Raw genomic sequence first — 21,953 nt, 5'->3', positions numbered from 1 at the left:
TCACATGGAGGGACTGGGTGCTCCTTCCGCTTCTCTGCAGAAGGCACGTACAGCCAGTTAGACTCAATTTCTTGACAGCACTTAGACTCTCAGGAACACATTTCTCTTTAGACTTTTGGCTTTAACAGAACAAAGCAGAGAGAGACATGTAGTGGCCAACATTAAATTGTCTGGGATTAAATCAGTGAATCCACAAATACCATTTTCCAATTATTAAGAAAATTGTTTAAATAATTTACCTCCCGATGCCATTCAGAAAGAGACAGCTGTGTCATTGTGTTGGGAAAGAAAACGTTCTGGTGTCGATAAAATGATGCCAAAGGGTTTTTCGTAGGCATTTGAAAACAATTTTGCAGATTTGCTTCGTTCGTTAATTGATTTCCATATATGGCTTCTGAATGAGAAAAAAATCAGAAATGCATTAAATTTTAATGAATGGATGAGATAGGGAAGGATTCCAAGAGCAAATGATACCGTGAGTTATCTGCATTTATCAGGGGAGAACATTTATTCTCTTACAAATAGAATCTTTGTAACTTTATTTTCATGGCAATGACTAGACATGGAGAGGAAATATTAGTATCTGAAATCATGAGCCCACACGTATCATCACAGAATATGCTTAGTATCATATGAGTCCTGTATCTATTTGGGAAAGCAAAGGAAAAGTTTCCCGGTGCTTTGTATCCAGTAGCTGGTGAGCAAGTAAAGGCCTCAGGGTCTTTTTGTGATTTGTCCTCTATGCCCAGAGTATTTGTTAAATATTTAAAAAATGAAGACGAACACGGCTAGGTTCCTTCTTTCTTTTAATTAGGAGGTTTTTGGACGTTGTAGCTCCACAATGATAATAATGCAACTAGTGTGTCCTTATTATGCGTTTCCTCCATTTTTCACATGGATTAGTTAGCATTTTTTGAGCACGGTCTACACGCTCTACCTGCATAGGATTTTTTTTTGGTAATTCTTTTGGTTTCAGTCTTGCCCAGAAACCTGGGAAGCACACATTACCCACAGACGCTCTGCTGTGCTGCTTTTAAACCTTCATGCTCAAGGTACAAAGGCCCTTTGATAGTGACAGTTGCAAAGCTCCTCTTGGAACTTGGCCCACAGGAGATCACTTGCTTGTCCTTCTTCCGGAACCTCCAGGATGCTGCTGGGGCGCTGCTGGTACTTTTGCTTCTCAAAGGCACATAATTCACTTCCTTAATTCTTCAGCCCCCTGAAGGCTGCCTTCCCACTTTTTTTTTTTTTAAGTTTATTTATTTATTTTGAGAGAGACAGAGACAGCACAAGTGGAGGAGAGGCAGAGAGAGAGAGGGAGAGAGAATCCCAAGCGGGCTCCGTGCTGCCAGGGCAGAGCTCGACGTGGGGCTCGAGCTCACGAAGCCGTGAGATTATGACCCGAGCTGAAACCAAGAGTCGGCCGCTTAACCGACTGAACCATCCAGGCGCCCCTGCCTTCACACTTTTAAGCTGCTTTACAAAGGTGGTCACATGGCCTCTCAGTTGTCAGATACAAGGTTCTCTTTAGTCTTGACCTCTTTGTAGCAGGTGACTGCATCCTCACGGAAACCCTCTCGTTCTTCTTCTTCCACTGCCCCCATCTGTGGGGTTCCCCCCAATCCACTTCGTTTTCTGCATCTCTAATTCCATTTCCCTATAGGTTCTGTGTTTGCAATCCTCAAAATCCTTACATCTCTAAGTGAGATCGGAGGACGAGCAGCGTCAGCGACAGCAGGGAGCTCTTACTGGAAATGCAGCATTCCGGGCACATCCCAGCCGGGCCGAGCCAGAGTCTGCATCTTGACAAGACCCCCTAGGGGACCCATGTGCACATCCAAGGTTGAGAAGCGCTCCTCTAAACGATGGTGTCCCCTTAGGTTCTGTCCCCTCTCTTTTTCTTTTCCCTGACAACCTCTTCTGTGCCAGACTATAACTTTTATATCCTTCTGACTTTCAAAGTAACTCGATGTCTCTTTTGAGTGCCAGGCATTCATTTTGATTTGCTCAACTACTTGCGTATCCCTTAGGCACCATGAGCTAAACATGTCTAATATTGAACTCCTTTTCATTTACGCCTCTATCTGCCCCAGCACCCAAGCCGGAAACCTGCTCTGCCTGACTCCCCTTTCTCCCTCCAGTGGTAGAAGAGACTGATAGAGAAGCATCAGCTCTAGAGAATCCCCTGGGAAAATTCGAAATTAACTGCTTCTATTTTATCAGAAGTCAATTCTGCCCTCCCTCCCACCCAAAAAGAGGGAGAAAAACTCCGTCAAGGGCAGCTGTTAGACCTGCTCTGCCTGCGGCTTTTTGAGAGAACGAGAGAGCGTCAAGGATTCTCCATCCGAAAGCACTTGCAAGTTTGGCATAGCCCCACTCTTTTGTTGTTTGTTTTTAATAGTTTGAAACCCGAGTGGAAGGCAAGTTGAATCCTAAACAAGTCAGTCGGGAGTGGAAGCGGGGCGGCGGGGGGGGGGGGGGGGGGGCTCTCCTAAAGCAAGACATAGCAAAAAATACCCACATCCTGGTCTGCCTTCTGACTGCCACGAAAAGGAAACCCCTATGTTGCCCGGAAGTTCTCCAGATGTTGGCGTTTCTTTCTTCTCAGAGCTATATATGCTTCCAGGAGCGAAAGTTTATTTGAAATTTTCTTTTTCAGGATTCCAGTTGCCCTCTGAATAACATCTAGAGCTGAGTTAATCTGTTTGTAATTGGCTGAAGTTACATGTGTGGGGTCGGAGACGGCCGGTTGCCTGTGACTATCTAGCACCCCCTCCTCCTCAGTGACAGATTGATTCCTGGTTTGCTTCGAGGTGGCCTCGACCCTACAATTAGCGTGATGAACAGCCACACGCCGAAGCCTCTCTGCCACCAGAGCCCTCTTCCTGCGGCCCCGTGGGAGCTGCTACCCCTCTGGCCAAGCTACTACTGCTTCTCCTCTAGAGACTCCAGGGGAGGGGCGCCTGGGTGACTCAGTTAGTTAAGGGTCCGACTTCAGCTCGGGTCCTGATCTCGCAGTCGGTGGGACTGGGCCCGCGTCGGGCTCTGTGCTGACAGCTCAGAGCCTGGGGCCCGCTTCGGATTCTGCGTCTCCCTCTCTCTCTCCCCCCATCCCCCACTCACGCTCTGTCTCCCTCTGTCTCTCAAAAATGAATAAATGTTAGAAAAAATTAAAAAAAAAAAGAAAGAAAGAAAGAAAGAAAGAAAACCCAGAGGAGAATGCTGGCTCCACCAACAAAGCTTCTGCTGGTGCCCCAGAGCACTGGCCTAGGGGGTGAGCACAACCTTCACACCCGTCTCCTCTAACAGCCTACCCTGTATGGTGGAAACAGGGCTAGAAAGCCAGCCAGCATCTATCAGGCTCTTAATATCATTATTCACCTGTATTGTGTGAGCACAGACATTTGCTATCTGGACTGGATAAACTAGCCACCATCTGTAGCACGATTTATATGGGGGAAAATGTGTTTGGCACTCCAAACATCTAATTTACTAAGCAACATTTGCAGCATGGCCTGTGTGTGTGAGTGGATGCCTGCCAGGGTCTGTGGACTGGGATGAATCAGGAATCAAGAGCCTCGAAATGAAAAATGGATTTGATTCCTAAATATGGCTGTGACTATGTACAGGAACGGATTTAGAGAAGTAAAATCCATAGATGGTTGAATTCAGTGAAATAAAAACACACACACACACACACACACACAAAACCAACAACTAACAATTTGATGTAATTCAACTATTTCCTCACCCACCCACTTGGCCGAAACCCAGGTGGTTTTATCTAATGCCGCAAGATATCCTCAGATGGAAATGTAAATGAGACCACCACTGAGTCACAAACGTATCCCCAGAAATGCCCCCTGCTTCATGAGTAAGGAGATATCAGTTCTGTGTTCTTCCTGTCTTCATATAGAAATTTCCATAAGAAATGACAGAGAAAATGTCTCAGCTTGGCATGGCTTTCAATCTGTGTATATTATTAAGATGTTATTATTCCCCATCTTTTTAAGGAAATGGAACAAATAACTTGAAGTGCACACGTACACGGGATCCATCTTGGGTTTATTTCTTCGTGACGTGCCAATTTCTTGCAACTGACCAAATTTCTGGAAGGGAATTAAAAATATAATAAAGCGATTCAGGAGAATTAGTAATTTTCTCAAAATTAGTAATTTTCCCAAAGAGGTTGAGAAGTAAGAGCTGAAGGGAGAAGGGCGAAGGACAAAGGACACACGCCAGCTGAAGAAGTAGGGTTTTATTTCCTGGACGCTCCACCGGTAGACTTTCTGTTACATTTTATTGGCTAAAATTGAGTCACGTGGCTACTACTAGTTGCAAGTATTTCTGGGCACATTGCCACTCTAAACAAAAGCATGGAATTCTTTCAGCGAAGAAGAGCTGATTGAATAAGTACAAGTAAAAGCAACTTAAACCAAAAGGGAACCAAAGAGAGAATGAGCCGAGCGGCCCACGGTGTGGCAGAGTGGCCCCCGGGGCCACGTCACTGGGCTCACCAGGCCTCCGTTCGAGGCAGGCTTCGTCACTTACTGGCTGTTCAGGTTTGTGAAAGACATCAAATGTGTTCAGGCCTCAGTTTGTTCCTCTGTAACATGGGGGTAGAGATAATACATGTTATTAACTGTTATTGCTGCTGTGGCCCAACTGGCCAGTCCTGAACTGGTGCCACGGGAAACACCTACATTTTAGAACGCGATCGATGTTCTTTTGGGCTTTGGTGGACCAACCACTTTGAAGTACATTCTATATTTGCTTTTGAGACCTAGTGGAAGAAGTATTGTTAGAAAGGGAAGAGACACTTGGTTTTTTAAAAACACGCACCTTGAAGTGTATTATTTATTATTCCATATTATGATTCCCTTCGTAGCACCTTGGAGATTCTCACACACATATACACAAAAGGGAGATTAATTGTAATCAAATCTCTTTCATTCTTATTTCAGGAGGGGTTTCATACACTTCTTTACTGTAGGTTGCTCTGTCACCTTAGGTTTTACCGGAAAACTTGAGCTGAAATCAGCTTGATATATTGCCAAAACAAATCATACGAAATGGTGGCGGCTTTCGTCCTATGGTTTCTCTACTCAGGGTCATGGGCCTTAATTTCCATCAGGGTGTTAGGGTGGTGTCATTTATTGAAACGAGGAACATCGGGGACAAGAGCGGAATATGGGCGTATCAGTTTGAGACACCAATTTGACATTCAAGTGTGGATACCATATTGGCAGTTGGATGTGTGAAAATAAATTTTGGAACGTGGTTGAGTCTAGAGGTATAAATTTAGAAATCTTCGGTGTATGCATGATGTCTGAAACCATGAGCCTGGGTATGGTCACCTAGGGAGCAAGCAGCACCAAATAGAGTAGAGGCGGGAGAAAAGGGGACCTTAGAGCAGGACACCTGCTACTTAAGTTTGTTTCCTAGACCCAAACAGATTCCTGTTAGAGTTGTATCCAGATGATAAGGTACTTGAACGTGAAGTGAGAACTTGAAGACTTGTTTCATTCAAGGTTCTGGAAGACATGGCAGGCAGAAGCAGTATGATTTGGGCCCATATTAACAAGAGTAATGTAAGAAAGAGTGGGCAGGCAGGTGGCCCCTGGCTGAGGAGGTTGTAGAGCCTGGCTGAAGGGGTGATTCTGCTCGGGTGGTGTCCCTCAGGAAGGGTGGCGGTGACCACGTAGGGCTGCAGCACGAAAGGAGGCTCCGGTGGACAGACTTAAGTGATGAGCAGGGTCAGGAGAGGAGAGAATGGCTGATGCCTTTTGAGAGATGGTTGAAAGCAGCAGAGAGGGAGCATCTGAGGACACGCAAGTAGGGGGTACAGAAGGAGCTTTGCGGAGAGCCGAGTGCTCACATATGACCAAGCTTCTGCCACGCGTGTTCTCTCCACATCCCGAGGATCTCAGCTCCTCTCTCCCGTCTGCATTTCGGCCAGTTCCCAGATTTTAGTCACCGACAGGCAGCAGCCATAGCTATGCAGGTGACGTAGCACCGTGTCCTTCGAAGTCTTCAGAAATTTCTCTTAGATCCTTAAGGGTACGGAGGCAGCGTGGGGAGAGTGGCTCTGGGGAGACATCCCTCCTCCCCTCTTCACCCAGAGCACTCTCTCCTTATTCTGTTTTACATCACAGCTGCCATGACATTTCATTTGAAAGAAAAAAAAGAGAGAGAGAGACATTTCTACGGCTTAAATTTTGTTTATAAACCCCCCGCCCCCGAACTGCAGAAAGAATAAAGTGGTGTCCGAAAATATAAAATATGCAGATGTGATTTGTTTGGGAAGCACAAGGATGCACTGTTTGATCGTCTAAACCAGTGAATCTCTGAAATGGAAGACACTTGGGGAACGCGGAGAAAGAGGAAGGACTGCAGTTAGTAGCAGGGTTATTCTATTGGCCTGAATCACCGACAAGAGTCTCCTATTCGAATGAATATGCATCTTCCCAGATGACGTCAGCAGTGACCTTTTAATGTATTATTATTTTTTTTTAATTCTGTGTGTCATGAATCCAGTACAGTCTTAGAACAGTGGCGTTATTTTATTCCTGTACAGTGTTTCCAGGACTTGGTTAAACAATGGACTGGACATTGTTTCTCTATTCAAAACACAGACGGAAATGGGAAAAGTTAGATATCGAGTGCCTTTCTTCTTCTAAGCTCATTTATCTTTGAGAAGGAGATGAAGTAAAATAGTGATGGAGGAAACTGTGGAAGGAAGAGAGGCATGAAGGCTTTAGGTGCCCAAGTCATGAAGTGCTGTGAGGGCAGTCTCATTCCCAGTCGCCTGTCCTCCAATTCTGTTCCTCTCTCAAAGCACAGCTTGTATCTCATCTTGTTGACAGTTTTCTTTCTTTCTTTCTTTCTTTTTTAACATTTATTTATTTTTGAGACAGGGAGAGACAGGGCATGCATGGGGGAGGGTCAGAGAGAAGGAGACACAGAATCCGAAACAGGCTCCAGGCTCCGAGCTGTCAGCACAGAGCCTGATGCGGGGCTTGAACTCATGGGCTGAGAGATCATGACCTGAGCCGAAGTCAGCCGCTTAACCGACTGAGCCACCCAGGTGCCCCAAATTTTTATTTTTTTTAATGTTTATTTTATTTTTGAGAGAAAGAGAGAGAGAGAGAGAGGAAGAGAGAGGGAAACAGAGCACTGGGGGAGGGGCAGAGAGAAAGGGAGAAAGAATCCAAAGAAGGATCCAGGCTCTAAGCTGTCAGCACAGAGCTCAAGGTGGGGCTTGAACTCATGAACTGTGAGATGGTGACCTGAGTGGAAGTCGGACACTTAACTGACTGAAGCACCCAGGCACCCTTGTTGACAGTTTTCAAGAACGGTCTGGAACCTCTTCACCAGTGCACCTGCATGGCCTTGGCCGTGTGATTTTGCTCCATTTCTTAGATGTCTTCCCAATCCCTTTGAACACTTCAAATATTTGTTTTGTTCTTGACGTGACATATGCTAGATGCTTAACGAAAACATTGTCAGTCCTCCCCTGGCAGAGACCGCCAAGCATCCACCTGTAGGGGGGCAAGACTCACCCATGAGTGAGTTTACGACTCACACACCATGGGAGAATACACACCATGGGGGACTGAGATGGGTTAGAAGTGATAAATTATAGGATCTGGGCTGGTGTGAGGTGATTTGGGGGAGGGTTTAAGGAAGTAGGCTTTACTCTGGATTGAATACTGTCAGGAAGTGGGGATGATTCTATGATTGGATATTTTCCCACATCTTATCTAGAAGGAAGGAAGACTAGCCTGAGGCTAAAACTGCAATTTGGTAAAGCAGCAGCAGTAATTCATATTAGTTTGAGGGGGGGGGGCGGACTGGGTAATTTTTGTTTGTGTTTTTGTGACTAGACATTGTTCTGGAGTGGTCTTGTTTCTGTCCTGATGCGCCACGGTCGCAGAATGGCCTTGCCTAATGTCACTGTTCTGTGAAATCGTTTCCACCCAGCAGGAGAATGCCAGGGCCCAGCTGTGAGCTTCAGGTGAGCTCCCCTGTCAGGGACTACACTGCTCTTTCTCAGCATCGAATTAAATTGAATTGATTTTCAGCAGCATTATATTTTTATCAAAGATTCCTATTTGATGCCCTGGGAAGGCGTCCCAAGAGAGAGGACTTCTGAGCTTGAATCTCTGATCTTCCCTTTCTTATTTACACTGAAGACATTGTGTAATTTCTTTTCAAGACCGCCTTTTGATGTATGGAGAGGGGTTGAACTTGAAGGGAGTGTCCTAATTCTTTCCTTTAACTGGAATCTCATGGTAAGGATCAGAACCTGATTTCTTCTTTATGCTAATGGGGTGCTGGAAACTGGCCCTTAGTTCGTTGATCCCACTTAAAAAACATTTTTTTTTAATGCTTATTTATTTCTGATGCAGAGAGAGACAGAGCATGAGTGAGGGAGGGGCAGACACAGAATCCGAAGTAGGCTCCAGGCTCTGAGCTGTCAGCATAGCGCCCGATGTGGGGCTCGAACTCACAAATCGTGAGATCATGACCTGAGCTGAAGCCGGTCGCTCAACCGACTGAGTCACCCAGGCGCCCCTGGCTTATCTCACTTTTTAAAGAGACTAGGTTCTGTGGAAGGGAGGAAATGAATCCTATTATACAACACGGCTGTCCACACCTGAGGGCTGCTTTCTGTATTCAACCAGGGCAGCCACGTCATGTCACCTAAAACTGTTTGGAAGATATGGGGGAAGATTGGCATGGATCCATTTGACCTACTCACATGTATAACATTTGCGTGGTTACTTGTTTGTAACGGATACTGACTTTTGAGTAGTGGTTCATAATCCTGGCCATTCCTCAGTATCAAAAGGGAGTTCGTAAAAAGAGATCCTGGTTTAATTGATCAGTGCGGGGTCCAAGCAGCTAACCAGCTCGCTAGCTACCCAAAAGACAACAGCAACAACGACAGAAAATTCCCAAGGGGATTCTAACAAGACTCATTATTAACAGGAAGGATCCTTTACCCTGAGTTGATAGTCTAAACTGTCCTTTGAGGAGGTCAAAAAAGGTTTGTAACCATAGATATTCAGGCTCGGGATAATTTGTCTTAAAAGAGTGATAACTCGTTGGCTTAGGCCAACGAGCTTTATCTGACGGGCTCTTGGGAAAGTAAGATTAAACTAAAGGTCCAAGCGTAGAATGAACCATCTTAAAACAAAGCGGAACTGGCTGGTTTCTCCAAGGCTGTGGTGAGTTAAAATAATTCTGCCTCCTTGGTCATCCTCCCTGCCCTGTAAACAGGATGAGGGAGCAGCAGCAGTAAAGAACGGGAGTGCCGGCGACTGGCGCTGGATTGACAAGCAGACATATAAACAGTCTTGGGGGAAACTGTGTTTACAGCAACTGAAAGGGAAGCCCTAACCTCTGAAGTGACTGGGGGTCTTGGGCGCCGAAAAACAGTCAGTCAGCTTATTTCCAACATTTGATGATAACTGCTCATCGTTAAATGTCTTCCATTGTGGATTGGAAATTAATCATTGGTTTGACATCCATTCAGCTGTCGTACTCAGGGTTTCTGCAGACACATTATGACTTCCTCGTGTATACATAGCAGTATGTTTCAAACAACTGACTTTCAACACTAAAACTCTAAAGGAGAAAGTGACTGGGGTGTAAATGTGACCTCCTATAACTCCACCCCCTTTGTGAAGACCGGCATGAAAGGCCCTTAAAGGTGTTCCTGTGTAACTGACACCAGTGATTACCCCAGAGAAATGGATTATATTTGTTGCAGAGAAAAACATAGATGGAGCAGTGTTATCTGGCAAAAATACCATAGAGAGATAGATACATCTGTCTATATATATTTACTGAAAAATAACATTTGTGGATTGACCGATGTGATGTGTACATAGAAAGTTCTTGGACTCGTAACTCATTATGTTAATAAGTTGGGTTACTGGGGTACATTATTACCTCTCATTACATTCTAAAGGGAGATATTAAGAATTTTATTTTAGTGGGAGTATGCTATGGGATGTCCCAAATTTCAAAGGCATTAACTTTCATTTTAGGGGGGAAAACAGATAATATAATTGAGTGGTTAAGAGTGATGAATCTGGAGCCAGAGCTCTTGGGTTTAAATTTTTTTTTTTTTAACATTTATTTATTTTTGAGACAGAGAGAGACAGAGCATGAATGGGAGAGGGGCAGAGAGAGAGGGAGACACAGAATCTGAGGCTCCAGGCTCTGAACTCTCAGCACAGAGCCCGACACGGGGCTTGAACCTACGGACCGTGAGATCATGACCTGAGCCAAAGTCGGACGCCCAACTGACTGAGCCACCCAGGCGCCCCCAGAGCTCTTGGGTTTAAATAGTGACTCCGTCATGTACTAGCTCTGTGTGACCCTGGGCAAGTTACTTAACATCTCTGTACCTAATCCCCATCTGTAAAATGGGACAGTAATGACACTCATAGAACCATGAGAATGAAATCATTTAATCTAATAAAGCATCCGGAACAGTACCTGGCACAGAGTAAGCACGTTTTTATAAACCAGGTGCTTAGATTCTTGGCCTTTCAGAGAGAGTTGAATAGTATGAAATGCATTTTGACTGAGCAAGGACACTTGCTGAAACAATCTCCTTTCTTTTCCAATTTTTAAAAAAGTTAATATATTGATTTTTGAGAGAGAGAGAGAGAGAGAGAGAGAGAGAAAGAGCGCACAAGCCAGGGAGGGGCAGAGAGAAAGAGAGGGAGAGAGAAGCCCCAAGCAGGCTCCACACTGTCAGCGTGGAGCCCAATGCAGGCCTCGAACTCACCAACTGTGAGATCATGACGTGAACCAAAAACCACGAATCGACGCTCAACTGACTGAGTCACCCAGGCCCCCCCAACAATCTCTGGGTTTTGAAGATATTTTCCTGAAATGACGCCTGGCTCAGTGTCAGTGAGGTTGTGTGCTAAGTACCTGTTCTAAGGAGTAAGACTGAGGCATCCCCTGCAACTCGGCCAGTTTGCCTTCCTGTCAGTTTACCTTATAATTCCTGTGACTTTTGAAAGGGCACAAAAATTTCTTTGAACAGAAATCTCTCTGTTTCCATCTCAAGATGCAAACAAACAAACACACAAACACACCAAATCTAATTAAAATAATTTCAGAAAGATTTTCGTTTATATTTGTGATGATTGGTGAATAATATTTCATCGTCATTTCGTAAGCATGGACCCCGAGGGCAGAGCGGATATCTGGGGTCCTTCAGTACACGTTTCCATTCATCTTCACGGTTTTATAAGTTTGACTTCTTGGACTCTCTACGCAAGGTGCTCAGGTGAGGCGAAGCTCACTCACGGAAGTTTCTGGAAAGCAGGCTCCGCCAGGAGTACTTCAGGGGCTCAGTGAGTGCCAGCAGCCCGGCTGGATGCTCACTGGTTTGCAGTTACTAAGAACCTCCTTTAAAGTGACAGAGGAGGGGCGCCTGGGTGGCTCAGTCGGTTAAGCAGCTGACTTCGGCTCAGGTCATGATCTCGCGGTCCATGAGTTCAAGTCCCATGTCAGGCTCTGTGCTGACAGCTCAGAGCCTGGAGCCTGTTTCGGATTCTGTGTCTCTCTCTCTCTGACCCTCCCCCATTCGTGCTCTGTCTCTCTCTGTCTCAAAAATAAATAAACGTTAAAAAAAAATTTTAAAGTGACAGAGGAAATCAGTACCGAGACACCATCCACGCACCCCCAGGAGACTGTGGGAATTGTTTCCACGCTGGGGCGGTCTGCTGGTCTCTCTTAATAAAGGAAATTAAACTGATTTATGATAATCCATGAGCTCAGATGCTAGGGAGTAAATGGAAAAGATGTTAAAGATATCCGTGGGTTCATATCCGAGGAGGCAGGATAATTAGTTCCATTTTGATGACCTTTGAGTGACATGGCATTGGCGTTGAAACGGGAAGGTCTCATTATTTAACGGCCGTTATCTAAATAATAACAGCGGCAAAACCGAGAATGAATTTTTACCGTGTATATCTCACACCCTGGCACAGTCCTGTGCTTAGCATATTAGATATTACTCACTTAGTCTTCACAGACTCAAAGGCATAAGACGATTTAGAGGCCACAAAATCTGGACCAGATCCAGGTGCTCTGACCCTGTGTCTCATGACCTGGCATTTCTCCAAACGAAAGAGTTTTAAAATGAGACAAGACGAATCACTCCCGAATATGGAAGTATTTTTTACGTAAGGCTAATCCTGTTCATCTATTTATTCGGTGCCCTCCACTGAAACTATCATTTTCTATCAGTATTATAAACGCACGCAATCTAATTCCAAGATTTTTTTTTAGCAAGAAAAAAGATTAGCTTGTTTCATGGCTGTGTGCTCATCCCTGAAATTGTGGGGGACTTTCCTCTTCACAGCAACTATATCCTGTGAAGAAGAGATTTACATAATCCCTAATACTGTCCCGAAATCCTGAGTGAATTACATTTTTTCATTATAGTCCTTGCTCCCCCACTCGCTCCCCCTGACCCTGAAAGAAAAGGAGGCCATTAGTTTGTGTCTGGAAACAGTGAAGGAATTACTGAGCTATTTACAAGCTTTGCACATGTGGAATCAATCTTATTTTCCATTGGATGGTTCAAAAATGTATTCAAATTATGTAGTTTTGAAATGCTAAACTCTGGAATTTATTTCTTAACAGAAAGCTTTTTAGGATGGTTTGCGTAATGAATACCCCCTTTAGTGAATCTGAATAACAAATTGTTTATAAGAATATATAAGCAGCCTTCATTTATGTTTTATTCCTGTTTCCTGAAGGTCAGTGCAAGTCTGGTGATGTGTGTTACTGCTCCCTCCTACCGGGGAGGTAATGACTACAGAAAATTAAAAGAAAATCAGGGTAAACGCAATTCCCTCCATTTCATCAAGCTCTCCTGTTTTGATATTTGCACATGCATTTGGAATCATGACTCGCCATAATCTGATTTCCATGCTAGATTTTTCTTAAAGAATATCATTAAGTACATTTGGGTATTTTAATGAGAACTCTGAAGCCATAAACGGAAGGTAAATGAATGATTAACCTAGCATGGGCCATCTGTAAGAGCTGCTGAGATGAAATACCACAAAATCTAGTTGAATTCGGTTAAAATGTATACATTTCTTAAAGTTAGTGAAATGCGAAGTGAAATTTCAGTCATGGGCCCAACAAGATCTGTCTTCCTGACCCAGCACAAACTTTCCCCGTTGTTTGGCATAAGGGGCCTGGGGGTATGAAAGAGGCATAAAGGCTGTTGTACGGAATTACTATTAGAAAAACAATCTACGGTTCGGCACAGTACTCTCACCTACGCAATCTCTTTGATCTTTGTAGCAGTGTCACAGAGTTAGGTAGTATTATCTCCATTTTACAAATTAGGAAGCTCAGGTATGTTGGAGAATACTAGAAACAGTCCAGGGAAGAAGATCGTATGATCTGATGGAAAGAGAACGGCCTTTGGGATCAGAGGAACAGATTGAAAATCCCTGCTCCACCTCTCCGGGCCTTGATGAGCCGGGGACACATTGTTGTCGTGTGTCGAGGACTTAGGTATAAAATGGGATCATCCCACGGACCTCACAGAATTGCTACGAGCGCCAAGGGCAATCATGTATTTGGAAGGCTCCACCGTGTCTCCGCTTGGCTGTTTTCTGGAAGCTGAGAGGTGATGACGACTCTGGGGGACTCCAAACCCAGTGCTTCACGAGTATGGGGTGGAGATCTCTTTTCTGCCATTCAGGACATGGAGACACATTTTTCTGGGCCCTGATGCCGAAGCCATGGAAGTCCCTGCCCGGGGAGAAGCAAAGCGACCTCTACTCCAGGTGAGAATCATTACCTTCTCCATGCCTTCCCTCATCTGGATTTAGCCACTATTATCCCGAGTGGTAAAGATCTACAAACGGATACGTGCATAAGAATTACACGGTCCTGCTGCTTATATTTTACACGCTTTGCTTCTCCAACTTTGTGGGCACGTGTGTTCACCAGCTGTAAGAAACCGCTCTATCCACGTGCAGATTCTTATTACCCACCACCTGTGTTTGCTAGGGTTCCCCATGTGCCAGGTGCTGTGGTCAGGTGAGGGCTACATCTGTTTGTGTCATGCCGCTTCTTTGCGGCTTTACGGCATTAGTTGTCTCTAATGTCTGCAAATGAAGACGACTGGTGTTGGTTATGTTTACCTCGGAAATGGAGAAGTGGAGGGACGGGGGGGAATTGGTTGGTACAGAATTACACAGAAAGTGCAAGACAAAGTGAGGACCCACGTTACTGCCCTCTCGTCCAGTTCCCTCCCTCGGAGAGAGAGCCATGCGGTGACACCTCTTCCGCATGCAATGGCATCTTTACTCTCTTGTGTGCTCACAAGTGTATTTTCCAGAGACACCACCTGCGTGGGCCTCTACCCGCCGCCCCCCCCCCCCCCGACAACTTATATTTAGCTCTGAAGACAAAGGCTTGCTTGATCTAGACAGAAATCAAAGGGAAGGCCATTCTGCTGGGGCCTAGAAAGGGGAGGAAGAATGAAAAGAAGAGGCTCTGTAGAAACTACAGGACGATCTCTGACCTTGAGGTCCTCAGAGAGAAGGCGTTGTAACCCTGATGATGACAGAGTTGAAATAAAATATAAATGCTTCCAAATATCTGTTGCCAGGAAGCAGCTGACATGCTACATTACTCTGCAGACTGACTAGTTAATTCAGCGATTTCCTGAGTCAGGAGTTGCCAGAAGAGCCATTTTGTCCTTTCTGGCAAAAAAGCCGCCGGGCTTGCTGTCTCCAGGCCTCTTTCCTGTGCTTCCTGCGTAGGAAGGCCTGTTTCCTGCAGAGAGATGCCTGAGCAGACAGCACTATTTTAGTAGGCTGGGGACTAGGTAGGGAGTAAGGTCTTCCATTTGAAACTGATTTGTGGACAGAGTGAATGTCAGACACATCATAGAAGTACAAATCTTTGCAGAAAATGGAAAATAGGGAATCGAAAGCAGATTCGACCCAAGAAAGCCTTGAAAAGCTGTATTGCAACATTTCCATCTGTGTGGTTTGATTGTATCTGCTGAAAAAAAATTTTTGTTTTAACTCGCACACAACTGGCGCACAACAGTGCGGTCGTTTCGGGGGTACGAGATAGTGGTTCGGCATCTCTGGGTGACCATTAATTATGCTATGCTAACCAAAAATGTTCATCGGTTAGATTTCAAAGGTTTTGGGATGGCTGCTTTGTTTTTTTGTGGAGAGAACTCTGTTTTAGTCTTAAGGTAGTCCTTCAGAACCGAATTTTGAGCGATGGGCTTCGTATTCAGCAAGTGAATATGATGCTGCTAAGGGGGGTGATGTTGGTGAAGGATGGTTTTAAGAGAGCCTAACAGTAGACTAGAGCCTTAAGTCTTGCCCTTGAGCCAGAGTGGGGATTTTATAGAATCTGCCGGATGAGTTGTTTGTATCTCAGCTTGTAACGAGTCCTCTGGATTCCTTTAGCCAGACCTTCACCTTGTCTCTAAAGAAGTAAAGAGACTGGATAAGACGCACATAATTCAGCAAAGCTAAAGAAATTCAAAAGGAAATCCAAAAGGAAAAGAAGGGCCGGGAGCAAGTTGGAACCACAACTGAATTTGTTCACGAAACATGGAGTAAAGATGTATTTCTTCTAATACTTGCTTGGCATTGATTCCACGTGACCCTGTGTTACTACTGTGTGTGTGCCTTGACCACTTAATGAGATCCTTAGTTTCTCAAGGGCAAGGCCTCTGTCTTGGGCTCCTTCAGTTCCATATCTTGTGCACAGCCTTACTTGTGGTCTGTGCTGCTGAAATATTTGCTAGTATTGAGGGTGGTGATTGCATTTCTTCTCATCCTCAAGGTTCTACCTCGGAACCCCCCATATCGCAATGTCGTTGAACTCATTAACCATTATTCTGAGGGTTATTTTGGGTCACAGAGCATCAATGAGGGTCACTTTGTTGAACTTTCTAATTTCTATTTTTAGGTGTTCACTCCAACATCTGGGTGTTGGTCAGAAAGCTTCCTGTCACTAGATGTTTATGCAAAAGAAAATGTCCATTGACCATGGAGTGTTGCAGAAGGGATCCCTTCCCCAGCAGAGGGAGTGTCTTGATGCTGCTTATTATGTAATTTCGTATTTTACCACAACCGTGACTTTGCAGTTGAAGTGCTCGAGTTTACTCTCATATTTTGTATTTGTGTAATTCTAAAGAAAGTAAAGTAAATATTTGATAGAGAGCCTTAAAGTTTCTGCCCTTGACTTTTTGGGCATTGTCTTTCAGTGCGAGGACTATTTGGTCTGTGGGGTCTCTGGATAAATGGGGATTTGTTGTCTCCTCTGCAAAAGAAGGTCAAAAAACAAACAAAAGAAAAACAAAACAGCAAATCTGAAGCTTTCTCTGGCTTTTTTCTGATAGCACTGGTGAACAGTTTAAGGAGAATAAAGTCAAAGAAATTAACTAAAATGAGAATTTGGTAATATTTTTGTTAAAATACATTATTCTACTCCATTAACATAGGTAATGAACAGCTAATTCTAGTATGTATCAATAATTGATAATTAATCGAGTGTATATTCAAAGAAAAGAGGAAAAGGTCTCTAAATGAAATGAACTCACCTTGAAAATATGGCATGAATATAACTTTTATTCTTAATCTGCATTTTTAGCCTCTTTTTTTAAGAGAAACTTTCTAAAAAATTTTAATGTTTATTTATTTCTGAGAGAGACAGACAGAGAGCAAGAGCAGGGGAGGGGCAGAGAGAGAATGGGAGACACAGAATCCAAAGCAGGCTCCAGGCTCTGAGCTGTCAGCACAGAGCCTGAAGAGGGGCTCGAACCCACGAACCATGAGATCATGACCTGAGCCGAAGTTGGATGCTCAACCAACTGAGCCACCCAGGTCCCCTACATTTTTGGCCTGTTATTTGCAGCTCATATTCACTAATTTAAAATAGAGAATCCAAGGCACCTGGGTGGCTCAGTTGGGTGAGCATCTGACTCTTGATTTCAGTTCAGGTCATGATCCCAGGGTCGTAGGGTTCAGTCCCATGTTGGGTTCCATGCTAAGCGTGGAGCCTGCTTGGGATTCTCTCTCTCCCTCTGCCCCTCTCCCCCACTTGTTCTCGCTCAGTCTCTAAAATTAAAAAAAAAATGGAGAAGAGGTCTTATCTGGAAGAAAACAAGTGGAGAAAAATAGAATTAAAGTTTTTGAAAAAGGAAGATAGTTGTGAGAGGTAAGGAGGAACTGTCTACATGTTAAGTTGTATTCTAGAGCTATAATATGTAAATCAGTGTGGTGCTGATAGGAAGTATAGACTGCCCAGTGAATCAAAGTAGTCTGGAAACAGATCATATCATAAAAGTTCATCTAGTATATATAAAGATAACATCCCAAATCACTTTGAAAGAGAATATTCAAAAAAATGATGTCAGGACAATTGGTTAATTACTTGAATAAAAATCCCACTAGATTCTCATGTAATATACATAAGATAGATCAAGATAGATAAAATAGCTATGTCCTAAAATAAAACTATTAAGCAGCTGGAAGAAAATATGGGTTCTTATTCATTTGATCTCATTAAGGAAATAAGCTTTCTAAGGAAAAAAAAAAAAAAAAGAAGAAGAAGGGGAAGAAGAAGAAGAAGAAGAAACCACAAGGAAAGATTGTTACATTTGAGAACATAAAGAACCTTTTGAACCTTTGTATGTCTATAAAAAATTTTAATTGTTGGGGCTTCTGGGGGGCTCAGTCGGTTAAGTGACTGACTTCAGCTCAGGTCATGATCTCACAGTTTGTGAGTTCGGGTCCTGCCCTGGGCTCTGTGCTGACAGCTCAGAGCCTGGAGCCTGCTTCAGATTCTGTGTCTCCCTCTCTCTCTGCCCCTCCTCTGCTTGCACTCAGTCTCTCTCTCCCTCCCTCCCTCTCTCTCTCTCTCTCTCTCTTTCTCCCTCAAAAAATGAATAAACATTAAAAAATTAAAAAAAAAGTAATTGACTTTTAATAGCAAAAAATCATTTAATATTGGCAGCAGACTATGTTACCATCATTATATATTATATAAAACTGACACATGGCCCCTAAACATCACAAATTCAGTCCTTTAATCACCAAAGAAATGCAAATGAAATTGATGATAACATTTTTCTCCTAAAAAATTTTCAGAAATTGAAAAATGATGGTGTTCGATGTTGTGAGGCACTTCACTCACAGCTAGTAGGGACATAAATAAATATTGCTTTCTGGAGAGCAGTTTGGAATAAGTATTTTAAAAGCCTTAACAATTTGCCCTTTGATCCAGAAATTCTCTACGAATTTACTCAAAGGAAATAATAAGAGATGTATATGATGATTTCGACGCAAGTATTTTCACGTGGCATTGTGTCTTGCAATGTAATTTTGGGAAAATAACACATGTCCAACAACAGGAAAATAATTAAATTCGGTAGATCTGGGGTGCCTGGGTGACTCAGTTGGTTGAACATCTGACTTGATGCTCATGATCATGATCTCAGGTCATGATCTCAGGGTTCATGAGTTCCAGAGCCCTCACTGCTATCACCACAGAGCCTACTTGGGATCCTCTGTCCCCCCCCCTCTCTCTCTGTACCTCCCCTGCTCATGCTCTCTCTTTCTCAAAAATAAATAATAATAATTAAAAAAAATTAAAAATTCAATAGATCCATGTCATGCCCTATACAGATCCTTAGAAGTTGTGTTCCTAAGAATCCTAACAAAATGGAATGCTTATAATATATTCTTAAGTTAAAGAAAAAGCAGGATGCAAAACAGCATGATCTGAACATTGGAGGGGGTAGAAAGCACAGAAAAGCAAGAAAAAGAATGTGTGTGGGTATACATTAAGAAAAATAAAAATAATAGGAATGAAAGAAACCAGAAGGTAACTGTGTGTGTGTTTCTTTTCTTCCCTGTTGAGGGATCATGGATATTTATAATATTTTAAATTTATACTATTCTGAATATTTAAAATTTTTATTTTCATAGGCAGAAATAAATCTCACAGTAAATACTTCCTTTTTGTTTGCTTTGTTTGATTAAGAGCACATGGAAACACATTTTTGGGGGCTAAGGGCGATAAGCTTTCCCAGGGAAGGGTATCGCTATCCTGTGACAAACAGGGCTTATCTGTTCTTTCCAGTCAGGACACCAATCCAGTGTCCGTAAAGCTGGCTGGGCCCTTTCTGTTCAAGCCTTTTTCCTAAACAATATATTTATCTCAGTAGTTTAGAAGGTCAATAAAAGGGTGGATTAAAAATGAACTATGTGAGGAGGGCCTGGGTAGCTCAGTGGGTTGAGCGTCCGACTTGGGCTCAGGTCATGACGTCACAGTTCATGGGTTGGAGCCCCATGTTGGGTTCTGTGCTGACAGCTCAGAGCCTGGAGCCTGCTTCTGATTCTGTCTCTCTCTCTCTCTCTCTCTCTCTCTCTGTCCCTCTCCTGCTTGTGCTCTCTCTCTCTCTCAAAAATAAATAAATATTTAAAAATTTAAAAAAATGAACCATGTGAAAAATGAAACATGGCCAGTGACTGGAGAATGACTCATCTATAATGGGTCTTTTATTCTGTAGAGCTGGTTCTCTGTTACCCTGGTTCTTCTGTCGCTCACAGTGCATTGTAATGAGGTGAACTAGGTGGACTCTGGCATTCATAGCTTCTAAACACGCCTGTCCAGGGGTTGTGTCCATTTATGTGATAGTCAAGGGCAGAAGTCCCCTGATGGAGAACTCATCCAACAGAAATTGCCGCCCAACACAGCAAGCTAGGCTCCCGTCCCGAGTGTGTGTTAATTATTGATCAGAGAGATATTTCATTCTAGCTCCACTGGGTCAACTATTCCCATGGGGCTGAAGCTGAGAAGATCTCAAGGAAATGATTGCAAGTTCTCTTTTAGAAGACTCTGGGCGCTGCTCTGTTGCGTAACTAACAATGTGTAATAAAAAAAGAAGCTTTTTTTTTTCTTCCCTAGAATTGGATCAAACAGAATCCTTGAATCACGACACATACACATTGTTGTCTATGTAAGGCACTTATTTAATGTAATGTAATTAATTAATCGATTATTTTTATAGTGCAGCAGTCACCCATGAACCTACTCCCTCATAACTTTCATCTAGCCACTGGTCCCCCACCATCTTATTCTTTGCTTCTTCCTTTGTGAGATAGCCACACCCTACACTCTGTATTCACCCATCTGTCGCTAGCCCTTTTTTTTATATTCTTTCAGCTAATCGCTACATATTTCTGAATAGCATAATTTTTAATTTTTTTGGCTTACTTTATATGAAAGGGTAGCAGGCTTAGATCATCTTTCAGGTTCATTTCTATTGTTATATGTTCATTGACTTTTGTTTAATATCCCATCCTGTGACTGACCAAATCACAGGTTGTTCTTCTACCCTCTCATTGATAGGCATTTGGGCGATTTCCAGATTTGTGTTATTGCAAACCATGAACACTCTTGTATATATCTCCTGGCAAACATGTTTAGAATTTCTCCTGAGTATATGCTTAGGAATGAAATTGCTGGGTCGCAGGGTATGAGAATGTTTAACTTTAGGAGCTTATGTCAAAAACATTCTCCAAATAGTTTTTACTGATTTACGTTCCCACCAGTAATATTTAAGAAATGCTTTGTAGGGGCGCCTGGGTGGCGCAGTCGGTTGAGCGTCCGACTTCAGCCAGGTCACGATCTCGCAGTCCGGGAGTTCGAGCCCCGCGTCGGGCTCTGGGCTGATGGCTCGGAGCCTGGAGCCTGTTTCCGATTCTGTGTCTCCCTCTCTCTCTGCCCCTCCCCCGTTCATGCTCTGTCTCTCTCTGTCCCAAAAATAAATAAAAAACATTGAAAAAAATTAAAAAAAAAAAAGAAATGCTTTGTAGATATATCTTCTTCAACCTGAGGTGCTATCGGACTCTTTAATTCTTGCCAATCAAATAGGTATAAAACAATATTTAATTGTAGCATTGAATTTTTATTTCCCTGAACTGAGGTTGAACGTCCATTCATGTATTTATTGGCCATTAGTGATTCCTCTTCTGTGAAGCGATTGCTCACATCTTTTGTCTACTTTTGCTCCTTTTATATATTCTTGACACTAATCCTTTGCTGGTTGTGTATGTTTCAAGTAGCTTCTTTCAGTTTTTAATTTGTCTTTTCCATTCTATTTAAGGTCGCGATTCATAAATTTCTTAATTTCAATTCCTTAATTTTAATTAGGTCAAATATATGTCTTTTTTTTTGCCTTAGGAAGTTAGCGTGTTGTGTGTTTTATATCCTTTCTGACAATAAAACTATTGACTTATATTTCCTACTAAGATTTCTAAAGATTTGATTTTTACATTTAATTTTTTTTTCAACGTTTATTTATTTTTAGGACAGAGAGAGACAGAGCATGAACAGGGCGGGGGGGCAAAGAGAGAGGGAGACACAGAATTGGAAACAGGCTCCAGGCTCTGAGCCATCAGCCCAGAGCCCGACGCGGGGCTCGAACTCACGAACCGCGAGATCGTGACCTGGCTGAAGTCGGACGCTTAACCGACTGCGCCACCCAGGCGCCCCTGATTTTTACATTTAAAGAGAGGTGTTTTTTTCCACTTCAAAGCAGAAGTTAATATCAGTCCCTTAAGATCCAGTGGAATTGAGAACAGTGTCTATTGAATCAGACAGTATGCAGCCAAAAGAACAGCAGATCCTGATGAATCCAAGGTACTCAGTAGAGGTGGTAAAGGTGCCCTGTGATTCCAGGTAAATGGGGCCCTGGCTAAGAGTAGAAAAGAAGGAAGTGTATCTGCGTTCAGTAACGTACCAATTTTCCAACCAGACCTGATTATGTCTACCAGGGGACTTCCCAGATAGCCAGCTGATCATTAACAGGTCTGAGCCTTTATTGGATGGGAGAAAGTAACCATGATTGA

The sequence above is a fragment of the Prionailurus viverrinus genome, chromosome B2 (assembly GCF_022837055.1).
Source record: "Prionailurus viverrinus isolate Anna chromosome B2, UM_Priviv_1.0, whole genome shotgun sequence".
In the NCBI taxonomy this organism is placed as follows: Eukaryota; Metazoa; Chordata; class Mammalia; order Carnivora; family Felidae; genus Prionailurus; species Prionailurus viverrinus.
Note: the sequence above shows the minus strand (reverse complement) of the source record.